Source organism: Mandrillus leucophaeus, unplaced genomic scaffold, assembly GCF_000951045.1.
Source record: "Mandrillus leucophaeus isolate KB7577 unplaced genomic scaffold, Mleu.le_1.0 Scaffold244, whole genome shotgun sequence".
In the NCBI taxonomy this organism is placed as follows: domain Eukaryota; kingdom Metazoa; phylum Chordata; class Mammalia; order Primates; family Cercopithecidae; genus Mandrillus; species Mandrillus leucophaeus.
Genome location: NW_012102521.1, coordinates 1,352,012 through 1,358,528, shown reverse-complemented (window position 1 = coordinate 1,358,528; position 6,517 = coordinate 1,352,012).

The window sequence follows — 6,517 nt, the reverse complement described above, 5'->3', positions numbered from 1 at the left end:
GATCTCAGCTCACTGCAAGCTCCGCCTCCCGGATTCACGCCATTCTCCTGCCTCAGCCTCCCGAGTAGCTGGGACTACAGGCGCCCGCCGCCTCGCCGGGCTAGTTTTTTGTATTTTTTGGTAGAGACGGGGTTTCACCGTGTTAGCCAGGATGGTCTCGATCTCCTGACCTCGTTATCCGCCCGTCTCGGCCTCCCAAAGTGCTGGGATTACAGGCTTGAGCCACCGCGCCCGGCCAAGTGGTTCTTTCTTTATCGTGACGAGCTCCCCAGGTCCCGCAGCCCCCTCTCCCTGCGCCCCGCAGCCGAACTCGCTGCGCCTCCGACCCCGCTGTGGGTGCAGCTGAGCGACGGCCCCTCAGGACTCCAGCTCCCCCAGGCCAGAGCCAAGTCCGTCTTGCTGACTCCTGAACCCCAAAACCTCACCTACTCCTAACTCGTCCCCATTCCTGGGGGAAGGAGCGGCGGGGAGGCTCCACCCCTCCCTCGCAGGCCCCACGGAGTGCCGCCCTCCCTTGTCACCAGCCAGACCCGGGCAGAGCAGGGCTGGCAGACAGCCCCTCTCCAGCCACAGGACGACCAAGGAGCTAGGCTGGCCTCTACCAGCTCCCCTCCGGGCTTCTAGGCCTGCCTTCTGCCATCTGCCCTCACCCCCAGACTCAAGGAGTCAACCTTGACTCCATCTCCTCCCTGGCCTTCCCAGACTGGCCCCCATCACTGCCTCCTCTGGGTAAGGGCAGGGCCTGGCCCTGGTGAAGCCCTGAGCCACACCACCTGCTGTCCATCCCCTATCTACCGCAGGCTCATATTTCTCCCATCCTGGGGCCTGGGGTCCTGCCTGGACTCTGTCCTTGCTTGAATCACCCCTTCCCTCCCTGGTCCTTCTCAGCCAAGCTACAGAAAAATTTAATTTTACAAATGACAAGATGAGATCATTCTCTGCACCTTAGACCCAGCCTCGTGTCCCTGCTCCTTCCTGAGGGCCAGAGCAGCTGGGCCATGCAGTACGGGAGCTCTTTGGTCAGACTGTCCAGGACTGAACCTTGGCTCGGCCACCCCAGCACCTCAGTGACTCTAAGGACGGTGATCAGGAGCTGGCTGGGTTTGTAGACCAGGCCTGGGCCTGTCTTGCCAGCTTAAGGGCAGTGTCCATTCCCACTGCTGCCCCTCATCCACTGCATTGTCCTTGCTGTCCTTGAGGCCCAGGGAGCTGGGAGGGGGGCAGGAGGAGTGTTGTCCTTGTGTACAGGTGGGGAAATTGAGGCCCCGCCCCAAAGGCCTGCATGAGAAGCAGAGCTGGGACAGGAACTGCTCCCCTGGTTCTCTGCAATTCCCCACCCCTGTCTGGGCCTCAGCTTCCACGTGGAGAGCGTGTGGAGCACGGTACCCCCAGGGTGGTTGGAGGATAAAAATGACTCATATGGGTTGATGAGCTGGTGTAGTAGCTGAACAGAGCCCCACAGAGATGTCCACATCCTAATCCCTGGAACCTGTGAATATGTGACCTTGCTGGGTCAAAGATACTTTATAGATGGGCTTAAATTAAGGCTCTTGAGAGGAGGAGCGGAGCCTGGATGATGGGTGTAATCACAAAGGTCCTGAGAAGGAAGCAGGAAGGTCAGAGTCAGAGAGGAGACACAAAGATGGAAGCAGAGCTGGAGTGATACAGGATTGCAGATGCCTCTGGAGGCTGAAAGGACCGGGAAACAGATCTCCCTTGAAACCTGCAAGGGAGGCTTCCATCCTGCCCACACCTAGAACTGGAGTTGACAAATGCACACATGTTGTTTTCGACCACTGTGTTGGTGATATTTGGTTATGGCAGCAGCAGGGAACCAATACACCTGAGTGACCCCTTGCAAACCACTAAAAGGTGCCACCTCGGGGAAGCCAAGGTGCAGAGGAAATGGCGGTGGCAACCTTGACATCAGGTGTGCAACCCTGGTTGCAGGAGGAGGTGGGGCAGCCCAGGTAGCTGCTAGGCTGCCGCTGGCTTCTTGGGCCAGCTTCTGGGCAGACCATCCTGCTTCACGGCACAGCCTGAAGGGCATGAGCTGAGGATAAGGCTTCCAGGTTGGTGATCGGAGCAGCCACTGCTCAAGTTGAATTGGCCCAGCCGATAGGGGAGACTGGGCCAGAGAGGGTGGGTCCCCATTAAAGTCCGGGTGTGGGGGAAACATTAGCCATGACTCCCGAGGGGCATGGAGGGGCAGGTGGAGTGTGGTCAGGAGGAGGAGCGCATGTGGCCCTCCCAGGACCCCTCCAGCCACCTCAGTCCACCCTGAGCCCCAGCCCTGCTCAATGGGTGTGTGGGGAGCACCTTTCCTTCTGCAGAGGAGCCGAGCTTTCCTACCCTAGTCTCAGGAGGAAGGGGCCAGCCTAGGTCCTGGGGCAAGTGCCACCTGTCACAGAGCCCCACAGTCATCTTGGGATCTCCCAGCATCACCTGATGAGCAAGGACTGACTGGGGAGGGGTCCCCAGAAACACCCAGGCATCCCGGTCTTCTGGGATCCTCAGCCCCAAGTCCCTAGGGCAAGCTGGGGAGTGTGCCTGTCCTCGCCTCTGGCAGCAGCAATGGCAGGGCTTGCAGGCGGCAGCATGGGAACCTGCTGCTGCTCAGATCCCAGGCTAGCACACACGGACTGCTGAGCCAGAGGGCCCGATAAAGACACGGGGGTTGAAAGAAAACCACCCGAGTGGAACGATGGCAGCACCCCGACATGCCCCACCACTGCCACATTTCCTGATCCCAGCTGTGGGTGCAGAGGAAGTGGACCTGGGGACATACCCAGGCCTGAAACGGGCACCCAGCTTTGGGGGAGAGGGAGGCGGTTAGAGGTCAGGAATCGTGTGGTCAGGCAAGAGTAGGAGGCTGGGTGGACAAGTGTCCCCCACTTGGTCACAGGGGTCCTCCCCTATCATCTCCATGTAAAAGACTGAGCAGGGGCAGGCAGCAGCTGAGACAGTCCTAGATGCTCCCACCTCACCTCACACCCCTCCATCTGGGCACGGGGCTGGGCTGGATGCAAGGCTGGGGCTGGGGCAGGGCAGGGACCACAGCAGAGCTATTTTTGCTTATGTTGCTGCAGCTGCCGCAGCAAGCATCAATCATTGATGCTGTGGGCATCCCTGCCTGTGGAGGGTGGAGGCGAGCAGTGCCAGTCAGGCCATGGGGGCAGGGCAGCGGCTCTGCTGATGCATCAGGGCCTGGGGAGCCTCGGTTTCTCACCCAGGCCCCGCCAGGGCTTACACCCCAGGCCCTGGCACCCAGCCTCAGGAAGGTTGTGGGCAACCAGTGGGCTGGGCCGGTGTCCCCATCTCGGTGGTCCAGGGAAGAGGTGGAGGCTGCGTGAATGCGACGCCTTCTCCCGGGGGTGGCACCTGCAGCAGGTGTGGGGCCTTGTATGTGCCAGGGGCGGCTGTGAGTTGGGCTTGGGCCTGGTGAAGCTGTGCGTGGGGGCATGAATTCCTGAGTCCAGGCCCACTTCTGTGGTCCTCCCTAGCCAGGCGTCTGTCCCCAGAGGAGCACATGGGGAGGAGACTGGAGCTGGGTGTGCTGACAGGAGCGCGGGCTTCAGCTGGTGGGGAAGGACTGGGATGGGGGCTGGTAGCCCCTCTGACCTTCTCCCATGCTCCCACAGCTGTGACCCTGGAGCCCCGTTTCAGCTGCTGAGGCCCTGGTGTGCGGGTGGAGGGATTCTGGCTGGCCCCTGGGGAACCAGTCCCCAGCCACACATAGCCGCAGCCTGCCCATTTGTGGGGATACACTGCCCAAGTTGCAGGCCCTCCCAGAGGCATCTGGAGTGAGATAGAGCCCTCAGGACCCCAAGTTCCCTGAGGTGGGGAAGCTCTCTGGACAGACACCCCAAGGTGTCTTACTCAGGATACTCTCAGCTTAACCCTCAAGCTAGGAGAAGACCCCCAGAAGGAGGGTGGGAGGGGCAGTCCCCAGCTCCCCCGACAGTCACAGCCAGACTGCAGCCCCAGCACTCAGGGCGGGGCAGAGCCAGAGGCCACTGCCGAGAGTCACCAGCCCTCTGTCTCAGAGTGGGCAGGAGAAGGGAGGAACGGCCTCCGGGTGGAGCAGGCCCTGCCCAGACCCCATCCTGAATTCTGGGGCCACAGGGGAGCACGGCCCAGCGGCGCGTGTGTGTCTGTGCCCACCTTGGAAGTGGGCAGCCCCATGCAGGGCGGAGGCGAAACTCCTGGACCCGGGAAGCTGTGATTGGCTCTGGGATCATTTCTCAGCCAGGGGTGGGCAGGCCCAGTGTTCACAGCTAGGTAAAGGTCTCTGCCACCCCAGGCTGAGGGGCAGGACCAGGGCAAAGTCCTCCCGAGTGTGGGGTCCCCACACTCCCGTGACGCCCCGCTGAACTTGTGCTCTCACTTGGTCCCCACCAAGATGGCCTGGAGGGCTCTCTCGTCTTGCTGAAGGAAAACAGAGGCAGGGGCAGCAGGTAGTAGCCCAGGGACGGGGACATGTCGGGGGCAGCCCTGGCCTCCCCACCCAGGGCTCCATCCTCACCCATCCCGCAAAGCTGAGGGGAGTCCCCATAGCCCTGTGCAGATCACGCCAGACAATCAGGAGAGGGGCCAGTTCAATTGGATGGGGGCCCAGGGGGCCACAGGACCTCGTCAAAGGCACACACCTAATGGGGCTGAAGACACAAAGGTGGACGAGTGCCCTGAGCTGCCCCTCATTCCCAGGCCCTGCAGTCAAACTCAGACACAGAAGACTGGCAGGCCAAGCCCCCAGCAGACCAGGCAGAGGCATAGACGCAGTCAGGGACACACACAGAGGTGTACGCACCCAGGCACCCTAGTGGCTCTCTCCCTGTGCCCAGGGAGTGACTGACACCGGGTGAGCAGAGCGGGGTGGGTCCCTGGGGAGGGAGGTAAGTTCAGGGCCTCTGGACCCCAGGCAACACTGCTCAGCCCTGAAAGAAGGACACTGCGAGGAGTGGGGGTAAGACCCACGCCAGGTCCACACATGAGGGGGAAGATTGTGCCCCCCATGCCTGGGCTCATGAGGAGGCTGCCAGGGCCTCTTCCCGGCAGTGGCTCTGGCGTCCGTCTGACCTGCTGCTGGATGGCTGCCCAGTGGCTGCAGCGTGGCTAACGGGAACTGTCTAGAGTGAGTCATCGCGCCCTGGTGGCTCACCTGGGCCCGCTGGCTGTGTGTGGTCTCCGAATGAGCCCAGGAATGTGTGTGCCCTGTGTGTATGTGTGCACGTGCGTGGGTCTGTGTCCTGGTGTGGGTGTTCATGCGTGCAGGCCTGAGTGTGTATGAGGCTGTCTCTGAGTGTATCCAATATCCCAGGTGGCCTGTGTCTGTGTCTTGGTGAGTCTGTGATCTTGTCTATGAGTGTGTTGCCTGCCTGGCCCTTCCGGTACAGCCTGGCCTCTTCCCACCCCGGGAAAAGGTGTCTGTGTGTGTGTGTGTGTGTGTGTGTATGACGGAGACAGCATGTGTGTTTGTGTGTGTCTCTGTGTATGTGTCTGTGTGTCTGTGTCTGAGTGTGTCTGTGTGTGTACCTGTGTATGGATCTGTGTGTCTGTGTCTCTGTCCGTGTGTGTCTCTGTCTTTATGTGTGTGTGTGTATCTGTATGTGTGTCCGTGTGTGTGTGTGTGTCCCGCATCTGACCCACACCCGTGGACATTGCCAGGCAGCAACTCCTTAGTGGTGGTGGTCCTCTCCTGGGTCTCTTCCAGCCCTGCCTCCCCCCATAATCCCTGCAGAACTCCACTCCTTCTGGTGTGTGCCCAGCTCGGGTCTACACCAGGCCGGGTGTCACCAAACTCTTAGAACTGCCTTGGGCCCCTGCCCTCCCTGTCCACACCACAGGTGTGCTGCCTCTGTGTGGTGCCCAAGCTCGATCCCAGGAAGGCTCCCACCCTCTGCACTCTGTCCTCACCAAGTCCGCTCTGCCTGAATGTCCCGGGATCCTTTCACTCCCTCCCACACCACAGCCCTGGTTCCACTGCTCGTATTTCCAGTTGTGCCCCATGCCAACACCCCTAGCCACCTGTGCAGTCTATCCTCAGCTCTCACCAAGCTCAGAGACCCTGCTTGGAGCCTTAGGTGGCACCTCCTACCCATAGGAGCCCCCTCAGCAGCCTTGCTGCCCTGCCCCCGCCCACTGGGCCTGACTTTCAACACCAGCCCTTTTGCCCCCATTCTCTGCACACACACTACTCTGTTCCCTCTCTCCAGAACATTCTTCCTACACTGCCTGGCTCATACCTCACCCCTAAGGTCACAGCTAACACTGCCAGGAGCCTTCCAGGACCCCCGTTCCCCCGCCCCCAGGGCAGTCCCGCCCTGCAGAACGCCTTATCCTTGCAGTCTTGCCTGTGTCTACACCAGACCTGGAGCCCCTGGGGCAGGGCCAGTAGGGTGCTGGTTGCCGCTGTGTCCTAGGCCCTAGGCTTTTGACTAGAATCAGTAGAAAGGATGACTCTGGGCGGGGTTCTGGCTCCAGGACGGCCCCCCAGCGCTGGGTGCTCCCGCACGCA